Source organism: Lathyrus oleraceus, chromosome 7 (assembly GCF_024323335.1).
Source record: "Lathyrus oleraceus cultivar Zhongwan6 chromosome 7, CAAS_Psat_ZW6_1.0, whole genome shotgun sequence".
Classification (NCBI taxonomy): Eukaryota; Viridiplantae; Streptophyta; class Magnoliopsida; order Fabales; family Fabaceae; genus Lathyrus; species Lathyrus oleraceus.
This window is the reverse complement of record NC_066585.1, coordinates 501191868-501213585: the sequence shown is the minus strand read 5'-3', so window position 1 is coordinate 501213585 and position 21718 is coordinate 501191868. Positions and strand designations below refer to the sequence as shown.

The following is a 21718-nucleotide window of genomic DNA, read 5'->3' as shown; positions in this document are numbered from 1 at the left end:
CCATCCTTGTTCAGATAGAACACCATGGACAACCTTCTCAGAGTCTTTCGGTCTTTCTTAGATTCTCCCTCAGGATACTCTTGGATTTCCAGATAGCGCTTGATATCGTAATACCACGGCTTCTCATCATCAGGCACTGTGTCAACAACAAACACATAAGCCGGTCTATCCAGACGTCCCACCTCAACACTGGGGAACTGATTCCACCATTGTACCTTGATCAAGGCAACCAGAGTGGCCAAAGCATCTGCTAAAGGGTTCTCTTCTCTCGGCACATGATACAATACCACCTTGGTGAAGAGCGTCAACAATCTCCTCGTATAATCCGGATATGGAATTAAATGAGATTGATGCGTATACCATTTTCCGTTAACCTGATTCACAACCAAAGTTGAATCTCCATATATAACAAGGTTCTTAATCCTCAAATCAATCGCATCTTCGATCCCCAAGATACAAGCTTCGTATTCAGACACGTTGTTGGTGCACTCAAATGTTAGTCGGGCAGCAAAAGGAATGTGAGATCCTTTCGGCGTAACCAAAATAGCACCAACACCGCTACCATTCACGTTAACGGCCCCATCAAACATCAGAATCCATTCGGATTCAGGGTCAGGCCCCTCCTCCGGGATTGGTTCCTCACAATCTTTCGATTTGAGAAACATGATGTCCTCATCAGGGAATTCAAACTTCATTCATTTATAATCCTCAATGGGTTGTTGGGCGACGTAATCAGACAATACACTCCCCTTGATTGCTTTCTGAGAAGTATATTGGATATCATATTCAGTCAAAATCATTTGCCATCTCGCAACCCGTCCGGTCAATCCTGGCTTCTCAAAGATATACTTGATCGGATCCATCTTGGAAATCAACAAAGTGGTATGAACCAGCATATACTGCCTCAGTCGGCGAGCAGCCCAGACCAAAGCACAGCAAGTTTTCTCGAGTAGTGAATATCTTGTTTCACAGTCGGTAAACTTTTTGCTAAGGTAGTATATGACATGCTCTTTTCGACCAGACTCGTCATGCTGCCCCAGTACACACCCCATAGACCCCTCGAGGACCGTCAAGTACAGAATTAACGGTCGTCCCTCCACAGGAGGCATCAGAATCGGAGGCTCCTGCAAATATTCTTTAATCTTTCCAAATGCCGCTTGGCAATCATTATTCCACCTGACCGTTTGATCTTTTCTCAACAATTTGAATATGGGTTCACACGTGGCTGTTAGGTGAGATATGAACCGTGAAATGTAGTTCAATCTACCTAAGAAACCACGAACCTCTTTTTCTGTTCTCGGTTCAGGAATTTCTCGTATTGCTTTTACTTTAGCAGGATCAACCTCGATTCCTCTTTCGCTTACGATAAACCCCAGCAATTTACCGGACCGCACTCCGAAAGTGCACTTATTCGGATTCAACCTCAGTCTGAATTGTCTCAAACGGTCAAACAACTTGGCCAAATCTACCAAATGCCCCTCTTCTGTTTGGGACTTTGCTATCATGTCATCAACATAGCATTCGATTTCATGATGAATCATATCATGAAACAAAGTCACCATAGCTCTCTGATAAGTAGCACCGGCGTTCTTGAGACCGAATGGCATCACCTTATAGCAAAAAGTGCCCCATGGTGTGATGAACGTTGTTTTCTCCATATCATCTGGCGACATTTTGATTTGATTATAGCCAGAAAAGCCATCCATGAAGGAAAACACCGAGAATTGAGTTGTATTATCTACCAACACATCAATGTGAGGTAATGGGAAATCATCCTTCGGCTAGCTCTGTTCAAATCCCGGTAGTCCACACACATTCTCACCTTCCCATCCTTCTTCGGCACTGGCACAATATTCGCGACCCAAGGCGGATAATTAGTGACAGCGAGGAACCTAGCATCCAACTGCTTTTGAACCTCCTCTTTAATTTTCATGGCCATCTCAGATCGAGTTCTGCGCAACTTCTGCTTCACTGGAGGACAATCTGCTCTCAATGGTAGCTTGTGCACAACGATATCGGTATCCAACCCTGGCATATCTTGATACGACCAGGCGAAGATGTCAACATACTCTTTCAACAAGGCTACCTGATCGCTCGACTGTGTGAGTCGAGAATGGGATACAAACTGCAAGTGCACAGTTCTATCGCGTAGTTTTAAAAGATATCGATCCCACAGGGACTTATGAATCGATATACCGTTATCTAAGGTTACTACGTAAAGCTAAGGTGAAAAATGTTTGATTGTTTGGGGAAAAACTAAAAGCTAAACTAAGATCTAGATTAAATATTAATAAAACGGATATCGGTATGTAGTTCGTCAAAACTAGGGAATCAAGTCTTTGTCGGTTTCTTGGTTCTAAAATAAATCGTTTCAGTTAACTTTATTGGTTAAAGGTTTTATCTCAAACTCTCGCTCTGTTGAATAAACCATGATTTTATATTAATGTAGCTGTCACTTATAATTAAGTCAAAAACCATATTTTGAAAGCAATAAAGTTGCAGAAACTCTTTTTAAGAAAACACTGACCGTTTTAAACACCCTTATCTCAAACTCTCGCTCTGTTGACTCAGGTTATACAATTAAATCCAAATGCTTAACTCTCGTCCTCACATTCAATCTTTAAAAATACTTTTTGGAAAAGGTCAGCATTTAATTAACTCTAAAACTTGCTCTCGCCCTGATCTAGAATTAATGCCTAACTTACACTGTCCAGTTAAAACCTCAAACTCTCGCTCTATTGATTTTAACTTCTTTATGTCCTTTACTTTTGTAAATAATCTTGTTATTAAACCTGTAAGTTGAGACCGTAAAAAGATTGATTTCAATTTTAAGTTTAAATAGACCGACTCAGTCTTGATCCCTTATTCTGCTTACTTTACATACCGATATCTAGGCGAATTAGCCAGACATGCTAAATAAACAAGAATACATATCATGCATAAACAGACTCATTCCAGGCAGATAATATAGATAAATAATAAAACAAAATATTAAATAATGATTAAAGAACCTGAATGCGTAATACAATAGTCTTGAACACTCCACCACAAGCAGGTAGGATTTGTTCTTCGATTCTTCAATTAAACAATAAATTAAACCAAGGAAATAAAACTAGAATCTAACGTAAGGTTAGATCCAATAAAAAGTTGCACAATAGTTTCCGGTGTAGAAACTATTATGCGAAAAATATCTAAATGCTAAAAAGGGAAAGGTAAATTGCAAGGGAAAAAGAATGTAGAACTTGCAAAAGAAATAAATAAACAATGTTAAGTTGCTGGAAAAGAAAAAAATAAGCAAAAGCGTAAAAAGAAAGAAAATTGGTAAAGCTTCGGCAATGTGAGCGTGGAAAAACCGAGGAACCCTTTTAGGTTTTTGAAGTAGCTATTTATATTGGTGCTGGCAACTGCTTTTCGTTTCCCAAGGTCTTCAACGTGGCTAAATGCACGGCGTGGATATAGGACACAAACTCCTCAACGTCTCTTCAAGTTTTCTGAGGGCGTTACTTGCGCCAAAAAAGTAGTGGAACGGTGTGACGCTCGTCACACCATGTGTGACGTCCGTCACAAGGTTGTTTTGCGTGACGCTCGTCACACACCCTGTGACGTCCGTCACAGGCACAGCATTGGTGACTTGTGCGCTTTGGGCTGGGCTTTGGCATTTGGTTCCTTTTCTCTCCTTTTTGCACCTCCTTTTCTTCCATTTTCACTTGTTCTTCAAAATAGACTACCTGAGACAAATAGGAAGAAAATACCACGTAATATCTCATAAAATGCAGTAAACCGAAATAAATAGTCATAGAATTTAATGGAATTAAGTCCTAAAATATGATATAGTTTCGTGTTATCAAACTCCCCCATACTTAGATCTTTGCTTGTCCTCAAGCAAAATTCAGCATAGAAATCGTTTTCAAAAATTTAGCCAGGCGAAGTTTCAAAACACACATCAATTCGTAATAGGTTGCAAGTGGATTTTGTTTAGAAGCAGCTTGAGTTTAATCTTGGCATCAACAACTACCGTTACAACTTAGATAACCCTACCTTATGCAAATCAGTTCAAGTAACGCCATTATAGCTATCCTAGTTCCTTTACTTTTATTTCACCCGCTTTCATTCTAGCGAAATCACATTAAGCCCTTTATCTTTTCGCGCACATAGTGGAGTAACCGGTTAGTGATTATGATCCGCTTTTAGCTAGAAGTTCTGGTACATAAGTCGGATAACTTCGTTATTCAGTCCATTGCAAATTGTGGGGGATCGAACCGTAGTCCGCCCTACCGAGTTCAGTACCAGATACCTACTGAACCAACTCATAATGGATCTTTCATATTGTGTTTTTGCATGATCTGCAACCTTTAGATTAAATGATCTGGTAAGGATCACCTAATTTAATCAGTGCATTTCCTGATATATTCATATATTTTATGTTACTTTGGGGATCATTCACTTATATTCATCGGCTCTCCACGTAGTTTGCTATTAAGATGGTGTTGACTTCTCGTATAAACTACTCGGGGTTATTATAAAACTAAAAGTTCGAGGAATCGGTATAATAGGTACTTATCCTGATCTAGCATGTTGAGGTTCTCAGAGCGTTGTTATGGTAATGATTTTTTTTTCTTAATTTCACTCAAGTTTTATAAAGTAAGCAACCTTTATACTTATTGGGTGTGTTAAAAAAAATTTTTTTTTTTTATGGCTCAAGAAAATTGAGGGGAATAGATAATAGAAATTTTTCACATTAGGGACTTAACTTAAAATAAATCTATATTATAAATTTTTTTTTTCAGATAATAAGAAAGGGAAATAACAATGAAAGGGAAGGTAACATACTTGAAAAATGGAAATGGAAGAAACAAGTTTTCCCCCCCATACTTAAATTAAACATTGTCCCCAATGTTTTAAGGAAATGAAATACAATATGGAAAGGAAAAAGAAACTACAACTAAAGTTGTCTTCCGCCTCTGGTTCTTGGACCTGGTGATCTCTGACGTAAGTCTATGTTGTCGAACCTGCTAAACAACTCAGTAAACCGCTGGTCGGTTATGGCATTCCTAGCATCCTGTTGCTGTTGCATTTGACGCATCATCTGCAGCATTTCGACATTCTGTGCCTGCATACCATCGATAGCATCCATAATGTCGTCGTTGGTTGCAGGCCTTCTTCGTCGACGACGTTGGGAGGATGGGCCGGTTGCATTACTGGAAGGGTTGAGCGGGACTGACTGTTGTGTAGGCGGATGATCACCTTGTTCCATTTCTTCGAACTCATCTGTTTGCGGGTTTGTTTGTGAAGGCTCGGTGGTTTCAGGAGCGTTTAGATCGTAGAGGTGGCGGTCGGGGTTTGTGACATCAGTGAGGGCAGTATTTGGTAGAACCACGCTTGGGACTGCCTGGTTGTTCACCATAAGATAATATCCTCCGCCTACTCTGTTCTTAATCAAGCGGCTGGATCGACAGTAGCTGATATCCATAGATAGGTGAGGTAGGGGTTCTAAAGTTTGGAGTTTATCCCCTAGGTTTAGGCCAAGTGCTATGGTGGTGATTAATCCACCAATTATAAAAGGTTGCCTGCCTCTAGCACATAAGGTGCGGATATGATGAAAGAGAAAGGAGGCGGCGTTTACCTGAGTATCTGGTTCGAAGACGCACTGGAGGAAAAATAGTTCCTTTGAGTTGACCTTGCTGTTGTTTGGCCTTCCAAAAATTGTGTTTTGCAAAATGCGGATAAAGTACCGGATAGTGGGGTTATGTATATGGGAGAGAAGGAGCTCTTCCCAGTTGTAGGTATCTATACCGGAGATTTTCTTAAAAAGGCCAAAAACGCCAACTGTGTTCCAGTTTGAGGTTGGAGGGATTCTGGCGTGCAGCAGACCTTCTGTGGGAAATTGTAGCATGGTACTCAATTGGTTTTGGGTTAAGGAGTACTCGGTGTTGAACATCCGGAAGGTTGCGGTACCGGTTAGAAATTCGTCTTCACCGGCGGGGGTGGTGTAGTCGTATGAACTTAAGAATTCTAAGGTTAGGGATGGGTAGGTGGGTTGATTATGAGTGCAAAGGAAGGTTAGGTTGGCTTGACGGAGAATCCATTCGATACCTTGGAGTAGGCCTAATTGTTGTAAACAGGTTAAATCGGGGTACCTGGTGGAAGCGACGCCTCGCTGTTGGAAACGCTCGAATTGCTCCCTCTGATAATTGTCATCTACGGATCGGAAGATGATATTTCCGAAATTCTGATTTCCCGCCATTGTGATGAATTTTGAAGGGGTGATTTGGAAAGAAAAAAAAGAAATGTATTTGATAGGAGAGAATTGTTTTGTGGTGAATGAAGGAAGGTTTGGTGGGTATTTATAGGAGGAGAATTTGGAAGGTGGAAAGAAAAAGTGGTTGAAGAGTAATTAAGTGTGGTTAAATGAAAAATGAATGGGGAAGGTAAAAAGTTAAAGGTGTAACGTTCGTCTCCAACGGCTCCTTAACGTTCACTAGTCTGAGGAGTGTTACGCTCGTCACAGGGGTGTGACGCTCGTAACAGGCAATAGGCATGCCGTCCGTCACAAGATGTGTGACGCTCGTCACACATTCCTTTTTGGAAAGGCCTCAGTAGCGCTTCACAGAGTTACTTTGGTTGGTGAATTTATTAGTTTTGTTTCGCTTATGATCAGTTTAGTCTGCAGTTTAATTTATTGTGCACGCTTAATCTGCTTTGTATAGTAATAATTCATAGGTAGCAACAGTAGAGCATAATAGCTATTGCATAATAAAATTAAATAAACAGCTTCAATAAAAATGATCATAATGTAATACAGGAAAGGAAAACAATGAAATGAAAGAGAGATAAACATGAATTCAAATAACATTAATAATCAATCTAACTTAAAACTAAATAACTTAGAAAAATAACTAAACTCTATCCCTCTGTACGATCTCTGGCCGGAGGAGCGAAAGAGTTAACATGATGTAGCAACTCGTGGAACTGATTCGTCATACTGCTCATGTATCCTAGAACTTCTTGTCTCATGTTAGTAAATTCTCCTCTGAGGGCGTCTTGTTCTGACATCAAAGCTTCAATGGCGGTGTTATAATCAGTTCCGGGCATATGATGTCGGAGGTCAGGTATGGCTGATTCTTCGGTCGGAACAGGCTGAGGAGGAGGGTCAATATCATAATAGCCGGATGGTGTCTGAGGGTCAGATTCAGCATGAGGGATCTGGTCAACATAATTCTCATAGTCATTACAAATCTCATAATCCTGGATGGATTCAGTGGATCTAGCAGGAGTTGGGGTTTCATTCAGGTTATAGAGCCAGTTCCTTTGGTTATGAACACTAGTCCTAGGATCGGGCATGGTGAATAGGCAGAGAACCTGGTTATCAATAATAAGCTCAAACTCATCAGTCCCTAGGTTTGCTATAAACATAGTGTTGAAGAGGAAAGGTATACTCATAGTAGTAATGCTACCAAAAGGGCTAAGGTCAAGCATAGGCTGACGTAATCCAATAGCATTACCTATCATAGTTATCAAACCGCCTATTCTAATGGGTGCTCTCTCATCCTGGATAAGGTGGTCCAAATTAGCTAACATAAAAGTGGCACCGTTTACTGGACGGTTCTGGGAAGCACAAAATATGATGAAGAGTTCATCACGTGAAACTGAAGTACTATTTGGCTTCTTCCCAAATAAAGTGTGGGTCAGGATCTTATGGAAATAGCGAAAGGCCGGGTTGTGTATGTTTCCAGAGAGAAACTCATGTTCTTCGGGCTCATCATTTCCAGTCAGCCTACCCCAAAAGTGTTCAAGCTCTCTATATTCAAAAAGTTCTTCCTGGCTTACAGTGAATGTATCAAAGGAGGTAGGGAAACCCAAAAGGTTGGTGAAGTCTCTAATATTAAATTGGTACTCCATATTGAACATTCTGAACTGGATAAAACCTCTGCTAATTCCTTTTCCATGGCTGGGTAGATAGATTAATGAGCTAAGGAATTCTAGTGTGAGTCTCCGGTAGGTGGTGAAATGTCTCAGGATAGGGGAGGTCTCCCATCCTATCTGATTCAGCAAATACAGGACACTCTGTCTCAGTCCAAGGGCAGTCATAGCCCAATCATCAGCATATAAACTAGGTAGCATCTCTCTAGCGGCTAGTTCTTCAAACTTTTGTTTCTGAGCCATTCCTCTGAACTTGATACCCATACGATCAATATGTCCCATCTGGTTAGTGTTAGCTAGAGAAAGGAAAACATGAGTTTAAGTCAGGATTTGGCCAAATGCCGAAAGAAGAAAAAATTATTATTGTTATTTATATATATATATTTTTTTCTTTTCTTTTTTTTTTTTTTTTTTTTTTTTTTGAATAAATCAAGAATGAATACTAAACAAAAATTAAAGGAATAATTAAGAAAGAAATAGGGAAATGATAATAATAGAATAATAAAATAACAAATTAATTTGTGGGTTGTCTCCCACTAAGCGCTTTGTTTAAATGTCGCAAGCTCGACAAAGAAACTGTTAAATATAATCTATAGGTCCTGGGGGCGTTTCGTCTAAGTGCAGGATTTGCGAATCCTCGTTGGTTTCCGCAAAGTGATAGTGTTTCAGACGTTGCCCGTTTACGGTGAACGGTTCTGTAGATTTTCCTTTTATTTCTACCGCTCCACTGGGAAAGACTTTAGTGATATGAAAAGGCCCTGACCATCTGGATCGTAGTTTTCCCGGGAATAACTTTAGTCTAGAGTTAAATAAAAGTACTGCGTCGCCTTGCTTGAAGATTTTCCTTGATATACGCTTGTCATGCCATTGTTTTGTTCTTTCTTTATAGATTCTGGCATTTTCATAGGCGTCTCTTCTGAGTTCCTCTAATTCGTTTATGTCAAGGATTCTCTTTTCACCGGCGGCTTTATAATTCAAATTTAAATTTCTAATAGCCCAATAGGCTTTATGTTCTAATTCTACCGGGAGGTGACAGGATTTTCCATAAATGAGCTTAAATGGGGTCGTCCCTATGGGGGTTTTATAAGCAGTTCGGTATGCCCACAAAGCTTCTGGTAATTTCAATGACCAATCTTTCCTTGAAGTGGCGACCGTTTTTTCTAGTATTTGCTTGATTTCTCTGTTAGATACTTCCACTTGTCCACTGGTTTGAGGGTGGTAAGGTGTCGCTATCCTATGTCTTACTCCATATTTAAGTAGTAGTTTTTCGAGTACTTTGGATATAAAGTGCGATCCACCATCACTGACTACTATTCTTGGGATGCCAAATCTCGGAAATATTATATTCTTAAAGAGTCTAGTTACTACTCGGGTGTCGTTTGTTGGGGAAGCTATAGCTTCGATCCATTTTGATACGTAGTCAACTGCCACGAGTATGTATTTGTTACCGAAAGAGGATGGGAAAGGTCCCATGAAGTCTATCCCCCACACGTCAAAAATCTCTACTTCCAAAATACCTTTTTGCGGCATCTCGTCACGTCTAGATATGTTTCCCGTGCGTTGACATCTGTCACATTCCTTAATAGCCGCATGTACGTCCTTCCATATAGTTGGCCAATAAAAGCCAGATTGTAGGATTTTAGAGCAGGTCTTGGATGTACTTGTGTGTCCACCATAAGGAGCGGAGTGGCAGTGTTGGATTATATTTTCTACCTCTTCTTCGGGTATACATCGACGGAAAATACCATCGGGGCCTCTTTTGAAAAGTAAGGGATCATCCCAGTAATAGTGTTTTATGTCGTAGAAGAATCGTTTCTTCTGCTGGTAAGATAAAGTAGGTGGAACTATTCCGGCAGCTAAATAATTGATTAGATCAGCGTACCATGGTGTGACGGATATAGCTAAGGTGGTTTCTACTCGCATGTCGGAGTTGTTCTCTTCCAAAGTAGCTATAAGTTTGTCATACGAGAAATCATCATTAATTGATGTTCTCTCCGGTTCAAGGTCCTCAAGTCTAGAGAGATGGTCTGCTACTACGTTTTCAGTTCCTTTCTTGTCCTTGATTTCTAAGTCAAATTCTTGTAGCAACAAGATCCATCTTAGGAGTCTAGGTTTAGCGTCTTTTTTTGTTAAAAGGTACCTGATAGCAGCGTGATCGGTGTAAACTATTATTTTGGCTCCTACCAAGTAAGAACGAAATTTATCTAGCGCAAATACCACTGCTAGGAGTTCTTTCTCGATAGTGGCGTAATTCATTTGCGCTTCATCCAGGGTTCTGCTTGCGTAATATATAACGTGAAGCTTTTTATCCTTTCTTTGTCCTAAAACAGCACCTACAGCATAATCACTGGCATCGCACATTATTTCGAATGGTTCATTCCAGTCTGGTGTCTGCATTATGGGTGCTGAGATCAATGCTTGTTTAAGAGTTTGAAATGCTTTTAAACAGTTATCGTCGAATATGAATTCGGCATCTTTCATCAATAGTCCGGTTAGAGGTTTAGTTATCTTAGAGAAGTCTTTGATGAATCGTCGGTAAAAACCGGCGTGTCCTAAAAAGCTTCGTACTTCCCTCACGGTTCTTGGGGGTTGAAGATTTTCGATTACCTCTATTTTGGCTTTGTCTACTTCAATTCCTCTGTTCGAGATGATGTGTCCTAAAACAATTCCTTCTTGTACCATAAAGTGGCACTTTTCCCAGTTAAGTACTAAGTTTACTTTCACACATCGCTCAAGGACTCTTTCTAGGTTTTCAAGGCATTCTTCGAAACTTTGTCCGTATACAGAAAAGTCATCCATGAATACTTCCATGATGTTTTCGAGAAAGTCGGCGAAAATTGCCATCATGCATCTTTGAAAGGTTGCAGGGGCATTACACAGACCAAACGACATTCGTCTATAAGCGAAGGTACCAAAAGGGCACGTGAACGTTGTCTTTTCTTGGTCATCAGGGTGAATTGGTATTTGAAAGAAGCCTGAATAACCGTCTAGATAACAGAAATGTGAATGTTTTTCTAATCGTTCTAACATTTGGTCAATGAATGGTAAAGGGAAATGATCTTTTCGGGTTGCTTTGTTTAGTTTCCTATAATCAATGCACATTCTCCATCCTGATTCGATTCGTTTAGTTATAGTTTCTCCTTTTTCGTTTTCAATAACGGTTATGCCTCCTTTCTTTGGTACAACGTGTACAGGGCTAACCCATTTGCTATCGGATATAGGATATATAATACCTGCTTCCAATAACTTGGTTATTTCTTTCTTTACTACCTCACTCAGGATCGGATTTAGTCTTCTCTGGTGTTCCCTAGAGGTTTTACAGTCTTCTTCTAACATGATGCGGTGCATACAAATAGAAGGGCTTATTCCTTTAAGATCGGTGATGTGGTATCCTAGTGCGGTTGGATATTTCCTTAAGATATGTAAGAGTTTTTCTGTTTCGAGTCTTCCTAGATCTGCATTAACTATCACAGGTCGTTCAAGTTCTAAGTCTAGGAATTCATATCTCAGATTTTTGGGAAGTGTTTTCAGGTCAGGGGTTGGTTTGTTAAGACATTGCGTAGGGTCCGGTGTTATTGCTAAACATTGGTTAGATTTGTCCTCTAAAAGATAGTCTGATGATTTGTCTTCTCCTAACTCTGCTTCTTTTATGCATTTATCGATGATATCCATGAAGTAACATGTATCTTCTATTGCAGGTGCTTTCAAGAATTGGGAAAGAATGAATTCAATTTTCTCTTCACCTACTTCGAAGGTGAGTCGTCCTCGTTTTACGTCTATGATTGCACCGGCAGTTGCTAAGAACGGTCTTCCTAGTATAATAGGCGTAGTATCATCTTCTCTAATGTCCATAATTGTAAAGTCAGTGGGAATGTAAAACTGACCTATGCGTACGGGAACGTTTTCAAGGATTCCTACAGGATATTTGATGGAACGATCTGCTAGTTGCACAGACATTTTGGTTGGTCTTAATTCTCCCATTTCCAGTTTCTTACATATGGATAAAGGCATAACGCTAATTCCGGCTCCTAAATCGCATAAAGCTTTGTCGATGACAAATTTTCCTATGTGACAGGGTATAGAGAAACTACCCGGATCCTTGAGTTTAGGAGGCATGTTTTGGATTATAGCGCTACATTCGGCAGGGAGTGTAACAGTTTCGCTATCCTCAAGTTTCCTCTTATTAGAAAGGATTTCTTTTAAGAATTTAGCATATGAGGGCATCTGCGTAATAGCTTCGGTGAACGGAATTGTAACGTTTAATTGTTTAAGGAGGTCAACAAATTTTCTAAATTGGCCCGCATCTTTGGTTTTAACAAGCCTTTGAGGGTAAGGGATAGGTGGTTTGTAAGGTGGTGGAGGTACATAAGGTTCCTTCTTTTCTAGGGTTCCCTTATTACTCTCTTCCTTTTCCTTAGGTTCACTTTCCTCAGTTGATTTCTTAGGGTTTTGGTTTTCTATCCTTGGATCAGACGGTCCTTCCACTTCCGTTCCACTTCTTAATATAATTGCATGAGCTTGGCTTCTCGGATTAGGTTGGGGCTGTCCAGGGAATGTACCAGTTGGGGCAGCAGTAGGTGCTTGTTGTTGAGCTACTTGAGATATTTGTGTTTCCAGCATTTTGTTATGGGTAGCCAAGGCATCTACTTTGCTTGCTAGTTGTTTAAGTTGTTCGCCAGTGTGTATGTTCTGGTTTAAGAAATCTTTATTGGTTTGTTGTTGGGAAGCTATAAAGTTTTCCATCATGATTTCCAAGTTGGATTTTCTAGGGGTATTATTGTTAGGCATGGATGGATTTGGTTTCTGATATCCCGGAGGTATAGATGGGGCTTGATTTGGAGACTGTCCAGGTGCGTACAAAGCATTATTACTCTTATATGAAAAGTTTGGATGGTTCTTCCAATTTGGGTTATAGGTATTCGAATAGGGGCTTCCTTGAGCATAGTTCACTTGCTCTGCTTGGATTCCAGTCAAAAGTTGACAGTCCGTAGGAGTGTGGCCTTGGATTCAACAGACCTCGCAATTCTGAGTTATAGCAACCACGGCGGCTGGAGGTGATACGTTTAAACTTTCAATTTTCTGGACCAAAGCATCCACTTTTGCATTAACGTGATCAAGGTTACTTATCTCGTACATGCCAGTTTTCGTTTGAGGTTTTTCCACCGTTGTTCGTTCGGTTCCCCACTGATAGTGGTTTTGGGCCATGCTCTCGATAAGCTGGTAGGCATCAGCATAAGGTTTGTTCATTAGTGCACCACCTGCAACGGCGTCTATTGTTAACCTTGTGTTGTATAAGAGACCATTATAAAATGTGTGAATTACTAACCAGTCTTCCAAACCATGGTGTGGGCAAAGTCTCATCATGTCTTTGTATCTTTCCCATGCTTCGAAAAGAGACTCGTTGTCTTTCTGTTTAAATCCGTTTATCTGGGCTCTTAACATAGCTGTTTTGCTTGGCGGAAAGTATCGGGCAAGAAAAACTTTCTTCAACTCGTTCCAGGTGGTGACTGAGTTGGAAGGGAGAGATTGAAGCCATCTTCTAGCGCTATCTCTTAATGAGAAAGGAAAAAGACGAAGTCGAATTGCCTCTGAAGTGACACCATTAGCTTTAACAGTATCGGCGTATTGGACAAATACGGATAAATGAAGGTTTGGATCTTCGGTAAGATTTCCAGAGAATTGGTTCTGTTGCACAGCCTGCAACAGCGAAGGTTTAAGTTCGAAGTTGTTTGCTTCGATTGCGGGCGGAGCAATACTTGAATGCGGCTCATCTTGCGATGGAGCGGCGTAATCTCTAAGAGCACGAGCTGGTTCTGCCATCTCGGTTAAAGAAGGAAGATCTTTGAGATCAGGAAAGTCTATAGGAGGGAGATTGTTTGCAGCACGATATTCCCGAATTCGTCGTAAGACTCGGAGATATAGCTCGATATCGTTGATTCGTAAATAGAGCGGTTCGCCTTGTGAGCGAGTGCGTGGCATACAAATCAACGAAAGAAAGAATAGAAGAAAGAGAAACCTTAGTCTCTACAGCGTAACGGAAGAGTTACGATATCGATTAAATAAAAGTCCCCGGCAACGGCGCCAAAAACTTGATCGCTCGACTGTGTGAGTCGAGAATGGGATACAAACTGCAAGTGCACAGTTCTATCGCGTAGTTTTAAAAGATATCGATCCCACAGGGACTTATGAATCGATATACCGTTATCTAAGGTTACTACGTAAACCTAAGGTGAAAAATGTTTGATTGTTTGGGGAAAAACTAAAAGCTAAACTAAGATCTAGATTAAATATTAATAAAACGGATATCGGTATGTAGTTCGTCAAAACTAGGGAATCAAGTCTTTGTCGGTTTCTTGGTTCTAAAATAAATCGTTTCAGTTAACTTTATTGGTTAAAGGTTTTATCTCAAACTCTTCTCTGTTGAATAAACCATGATTTTATATTAATGTAGCTGTCACTTATAATTAAGTCAAAAACCATATTTTGAAAGCAATAAAGTTGCAGAAACTCTTTTTAAGAAAACACTGACCGTTTTAAACACCCTTATCTCAAACTCTCGCTCTGTTGACTCAGGTTATACAATTAAATCCAAATGCTTAACTCTCGTCCTCACATTCAATCTTTAAAAATACTTTTTGGAAAAGGTCAGCATTTAATTAACTCTAAAACTTGCTCTCGCCCTGATCTAGAATTAATGCCTAACTTACACTGTCCAGTTAAAACCTCAAACTCTCGCTCTATTGATTTTAACTTCTTTATGTCCTTTACTTTTGTAAATAATCTTGTTATTAAACCTGTAAGTTGAGGACGTAAAAAGATTGATTTCAATTTTAAGTTTAAATAGACCGACTCAGTCTTGATCCCTTATTCTGCTTACTTTACATACCGATATCTAGGCGAATTAGCCAGACATGCTAAATAAACAAGAATACATATCATGCATAAACAGACTCATTCCAGGCAGATAATATAGATAAATAATAAAACAAAATATTAAATAATGATTAAAGAACCTGAATGCGTAATACAATAGTCTTGAACACTCCACCACAAGCCGGTAGGATTTGTTCTTCGATTCTTCAATTAAACAATAAATTAAACCAAGGAAATAAAACTAGAATCTAACGTAAGGTTAGATCCGATAAAAAGTTGCACAATAGTTTCCGGTGTAGAAACTATTATGCGAAAAATATCTAAATGCTAAAAAGGGAAAGGTAAATTGCAAGGGAAAAAGAATGTAGAACTTGCAAAAGAAATAAATAAACAATGTTAAGTTGCTGGAAAAGAAAAAAATAAGCAAAAGCGTAAAAAGAAAGAAAATTGGCAAAGCTTCGGCAATGTGAGCGTGGAAAAACCGAGGAACCCTTTTAGGTTTTTGAAGTAGCTATTTATATTGGTGCTGGCAACTGTTTTCGTTTCCCAAGGTCTTCAACGTGGCTAAATGCACGGCGTGGATATAGGACACAAACTCCTCAACGTCTCTTCAAGTTTTCTGAGGGCGTTACTTGCGCCAAAAAAGTAGTGGAACGGTGTGACGCTCGTCACACCATGTGTGACGTCCGTCACAAGGTTGTTTTGCGTGACGCTCGTCACACACCCTGTGACGTCCGTCACAGGCACAGCATTGGTGACTTGTGCGCTTTGGGCTGGGCTTTGGCATTTGGTTCCTTTTCTCTCCTTTTTGCACCTCCTTTTCTTCCATTTTCACTTGTTCTTCAAAATAGACTACCTGAGACAAATAGGAAGAAAATACCACGTAATATCTCATAAAATGCAGTAAACCGAAATAAATAGTCATAGAATTTAATGGAATTAAGTCCTAAAATATGATATAGTTTCGTGTTATCACTACCATTCTGCTCTTAACATTTGCCTCCAAAGCGGCCCCAACTTTCACTTCCTTTCGGACCTCCTTAGTACCCAGGTTTATAATCTCCACTTGTTCCCCGTGCGGCTGAATCACCTTCTCCTCTTGTTTTAACAACCTGGCTAATTCCTCCGGCAGTTCACAATCTTCTTCGCCTTCTTCTTTGGCATGATAGATCATATTGTCGAAGTCATATGAGGGTGTATGTCATACGGTGAACTGACTTAGTGTGTTTTGCTTTGGAAAGCAAATGTCGCGGTTAGCAAGAGTCGCCACCGACTTTTCTTTTATCCAATAAGGAAAGGTGGAAAAGAATAGGAAAGACCTTAATTAGATTTTTGGTTCGGGAGGTACATTATACAAAGGGAAGGTGTTAGCACCCTTTGTATCCATGGTTATCCATGGGCTCTTAATTGCTTGATCACTTATGTTTGTCTAAAAAAAATGTTTGTGAATTGCTTAAAAATGTTTTGAAAAGAGAGTTTAACTTTGTAATGATTCTTGTACGAATGTATACAAAGTGGTTATCTCGTTTAGTTTAGAAAGTTGTTTAGAAAAATATAACTCGGTAATGATTCTAGTATGAATGTATACCAAGTGGTGGTTTTCTAAAAGATATTTTGAAAGGTGTGGGGTGTGAAAAATATTTTAGGTTGTGAGCCAGCAATTAAGAGTTATACCTTCCTAGGGTCTTTATGGGCATTTCCTATCCTTTTGAGGGTAAAACTGTCCTTACTATTGAGAAGTAAGTAGTCTTGTCCTTTTGGATTTAAGGGTCATCGTAGGGTCATCGATTGGTCATTGGAGGCAACAGTTGTAAGGATACCTTAGCATTTGAAAGGACACTCATCATTTAACCGCAGACTACACTGAAGGGTCATCGAGGGACAAAATCATATATTCGAAGGCAACATCCGAGGGACTATGATTCGTCTTGTATGGACATGATGATTTAATCGAAGGGTCTTTGCTAAGTGTATCCCCACATTCGCGGGACATGACCATTATACCGTAATACCGTAGGGCAACAAAGAGAGGTCCAAGATCGCATATTCAAAGGCCGTATTTTTCAATCAATTAGGTAATTAGGAGGAATCCCCACATTAAAATTAATACATTAAGATCCATTAAGCAATTTAGGGTGTATCTTTGCCATAAAATTAATACATTAAAATCAATTGAGCAATTCAGGGTGAATCTCCACAAGGGTATCCCACAAATAAAGTGGGATACCTAACAAGCAATCTTTTCCTGGGGGGTATGTGAACCTTTACAAAACTCAACAAAACATGTCAGAACACCAAATCAGGGTGCAATCGAGGATTACACCACAAAAAAAAAAGATCACAACAGTAAATAGGGTCGGGTAAATGATGCATGGCTATGATAAAACATGAGTGGAAAATCAGAACAGAAAAATCAGCTACTGTCACATTCGCTCTTGCCTCGCCTAGCGAAGGCTTAGCGAATACTCGCTGCATGCTCGCTTAGCGATGTGCTAGCGAGGGCTGCGGATTCTGGTTTTGATATCAGTACAATTTCAACCAATTTTATGCCTTATGGCTTTCATTACAGCAATTATATGGTTAATCATTTAAGGTATTCATATACATACTAAAATTCATATGCCAAACTCAAGATATTTTCATAAATTTAATCATAATGCCATATGCGAATTAAGAACATAAAGCAGTAATAGCAATGTAAACCTGTTTGCAATTGAATTGCAACTTTGAATCGGCAAATCAGATTGAATTGGGCAGAAGTAAACCTTGATGCCGCCGAGTTCCTTCAGGGTTTGCCTCCCGTGAGTGTTAGGGTTTTCTTGCTAGGGTTCTCCTTTCTCCGTTTTTCGTCCTCCTCTCCCTGGCTGAAGTTGGGGTATTTATAGTGATTGTGGTGACCTAATGGGCTCAGAATGAAGCCCGAAAATTCTGATATATCGCAAGCTTCGCTAGGCGAGCGTGTGGCGAAGGGTTCGCTAGGCGATGGAGTTGTTCGCCTAGCGAGCAAGCTAGTTTGGGCCTTTTTCTGGATTGGGCCTGTTGTGAGCTGGGCTTTTGTTCCTTTAAGGTCAGTGCCTTGCAGAATAAGTTGGAGTGCTTCGAGAAATGTTTTGCAAGATTAATGGGCAAATTTTGGGGTATGACAGCTGCCCCTGTTCAATATTCTTGAACCGAGAGAGTTAGGATGGCATGTATGCCATTCGTGGTCTGGAGGTGGAAGATTATTGAACACTAGAATGCCCCCAAAAATTTGCACTTGTCAATTAGTCTTGATGGAGATGGGCTTAAAGATGCCATCCAGGAAGTTTGATGATGAGAGCTTCAGATTGTGTCGTACGTTAGACCAATTTGCAGACATGGGAGCCACACCGGGTCATATGCTAGACCGTATAATGAGTCATCCATTATGCTGGCGACTTCGCTGGGGAGTCAGAGTGTGTCATACACTGCTGGGGATAAGGGATCAGAATGGATCATACGCTAGACCGTATCTGAATAGTAGAGTGAGTTGTTCCTTAGGCGGGTGACTCCGCCGGGGATGCAAGATCAGAATGGATCGTACGCTAGATCGTATCTGAGTTGCAGAATGGGCCGTCCATTAGGCAGTATCTGAGAGGGGTAGTCGTATGCTAGGCTACACGTCAGAATGTACCGTACGCTAGGTAGTCTCTGAGAAATGAAAGGTCCAACTGGATCGTAAATTAGACCGTATTGGAGTAGTTGAAGGTCAGAATGGATCGTCCGTTAGATCGTATCTGAGTGGAAGGAGTTCATATGTTGAGCTGAATCAGAATGAACCGTACGTTAGACTGTATCTGGTCGTATGTGTAGATGCTGTATTTGCAATAAATGGCCGGGATGGGCTTAAAGATACCATCCTTAGGAGGATAATTAACCTTAAAAATAAAGTTAGCTTCATGCCATGTCATGATGCATGAGATGTTTTATGCTTTCGACAATAAATGCGAACAATGTACGCATGCGTATGCTGTGTAATGATGTAATGAATGAATTATGCATCTGAAAAGTTCTCCCCGAGGACTCTACTAGGGAAACAAATTTCAGTCTCCTGGTTGGAGATACTGGTATCGGTGATCCTTTCTTAGCTGGGGATACTTGATTCTTGTCTGATGGTAGAAATATTCGACAGAGCCTGGTTGGGGATGGAAGAGATGACCAGCCTGTCTAGTGATACCTGTCGCACCCCAAAAATTTGACTTTGGCTTTGTTGACCACATCTTGATTAATCTCGTTGTCTCGTATTCATCTCAATTTCTTAAACTTCGCGTGACAACTGGTTTGATTAGGTTTTGTGTGTTTTCGTTGCTTACCGTGTTGTATTTCGTTGTTTTAGCAAAACCTGACCGATATCGTTGCCTCGTATTTATCTCGCTTATCTCTTTTGTGCGTGGCATCGCTTCGATTAGGTTTTGTGCGTTTTTTTTAATTGTTTGTTTGTCGGTATTTTGACTGTATTTCGAATATATTAGAGTTTTCGTATTGTCCGATTATTTGTGATTGTGTTTGTCAGCGTTTTCGTGATGTCGTGTTGATTTTATTATTGCCTAGGGTTGTTTATTTAATTACGTGTTGTGCCGTGTGATTTAATCGAGTCTGTTTGAGTCGTGTTGTTGATTTTACTGGTTTACCGGTTTACTGGTTTATTGGTTTTATCAATTTGTCTGTTTTACTGCGCAAATTGTCATCGTTTTTATCGCGTTCGTGTCGCTCGATTTTATCGTATTTTAATCGTGTGCCGTTTAATATTATTTGTGCTTAATATTAATTGTATTTAGTTGTTAATTAGTTTATTTAATTAGGATTAATATTATATTAGTTTATTATTATTATTATTATATAAATATAAATATATATATTAATTTATGTTAGATATTTTTTAGGTTTCTTATTGTTTAAGTAATCTAAATATATATTATTAATTTATGTTAGATATTTTTTAGGTTTCTTATTGTTTAATTAATCTAAATATATATTATTAATTTATGTTAGATATTTTTAGGTTTCTTATTGTTTAAGTAATCTAAATATATATTATTAATTTATGTTAGATATTTTTAGGTTCTTATTGTTTAAGTAATCTAAATATATATTATTAATTTATGTTAGATATTTTTTAGGTTTCTTATTGTTTAAGTAATCTAAATATATATATATATATAGGTGTGGTTAGTAAGAAAAAGGAAAAGAAGAGGTGGATCAGTAAGGAAAAAACGTGTGGTGAGAGAAACAGAGAATTGAAAAGAAATATTTTTCCAAAAGCATTACCGTATTTCACTTGTTCTTCATTTTCGGTAACCCAAAATCGTCCCGATTATTCACCGAAACACAAAACCGATTTCATATCTTTGAAGTTCGTTGAGTCCAGGTCACAAATATCCAAGGTTCATTTCATTCTGGCGTCGTTTCACCGATCAAAAGCGACGTTGAAGTCAGGTACTCACGAAGGCAGCCAGCACTGCGTCGGTGACGGTTTCCAGCTTTCGGTCGATCATTTGGACGATCAGAAGTTCATCCTCTTCACACAAGGTAATATTCTTCACTTATCTCTGAAATCGGCAAAGTTCCGGCTTACCGACATGTGTTTTAATATATATTTATCTAAATATATATTATATATATATATATATATATATATATATAGATATATATATTATATATATATATATATATATATATTTTTGTCTATTATATAATTTGTCGAAATGTACATATATATTATTTTGTCTACTATATATTTATTGTCTAAAATATAAATATATATATATATATATAATATATATATATATATATATATAATATATATATATATAATATATATATATATATATATATATATATTATATATATTATATATATTATATTACTTTTGTTTACTAAATATGTTTATCTTTTATTATTATTTTGCATATATGTTTATTTAAATGTTAGTTAAATTAATTATTTGTTTAAATGTTTATTTTAATTAAATGTTTATTTATATCAAATGTTTATTTTGTCTAAAGTAAATGTTTATATTGTTTTTTTTATATATTGGTTATGTTGTTACTAACCGTTTCGTTTCAGTTTCAGCTCGATTAACTCCACTAACTATTCGTAATACTAACTATTCATAGCTAACTGTGTTGTAATAATTTACTTTCTCGCATTTTTTATGTTCTGTATTGTGTGTTTAATCGTATTGTTCACGTTTTATGTTAAAAAATCGAAAAATCCAAAAAAGAGAAACCCGATGTGATTCCAACGGTCGCCGTTTAAGAAACCCTTTTCACACACTCACAAGCTTACTCTTGGGCTTCCTTATAATGAGCCCATTTATTTATTGTTTCAGGGTTTAGGCTCATTCAAATCCTTTGCCAACTTTGGCTTTTCAGTTTAAAAACATTTTCAAAAGGACGTGTCAGTCTCGAAGCCTCCCGCCTAGGTCGAGCAAGAGATGGCAAGACACGCCAATCTAAAATCAACAAAACAGACTTTCCCCTTTTCTTTTGGGAGAACTACGTGGATTCTGATTTCTGCATTGCGCCTTGGAGATACGTAGGCATGAAGTCTACGACTTTATCGAGTCCAAAAGCAATAAAATCAAGTTCTTTTCTCATCTCCTCAATCAAACGATCAAAGCGAAAAAAGCAAAGCATTCACATAAACATAAGCAAAAAGGTTCCTGTGGAGTACCACAGATGTAGAGGGTGCTAATACCTTCCCTTTGCATAACCAACCCCCGAACCCGTAACTCTAAAGGGATTTATCGTTATTTTTCCCTTCCTCTTTTTGGATAAAATAAAAGACGGTGGCGACTCTTGCATTTAAAATATTTTTCAAACGGGTTAAGTTCAATCAATACTTAATCTCGTGAAAAATCCCGCCGCAACAGAATGGCGACTCTGCTGGGGATAACAATGATTAA

At 38.8% G+C, this 21718-nt stretch overlaps 1 pseudogene; it reads left to right on the top strand.

The window, feature by feature from the left end:
• The first annotated feature begins 13255 nt into the window (after nucleotides 1-13255).
• LOC127109191 (uncharacterized) lies at nucleotides 13256-13355 on the top strand (annotated as a pseudogene).
• The last annotated feature ends 8363 nt before the right edge of the window (nucleotides 13356-21718 follow it).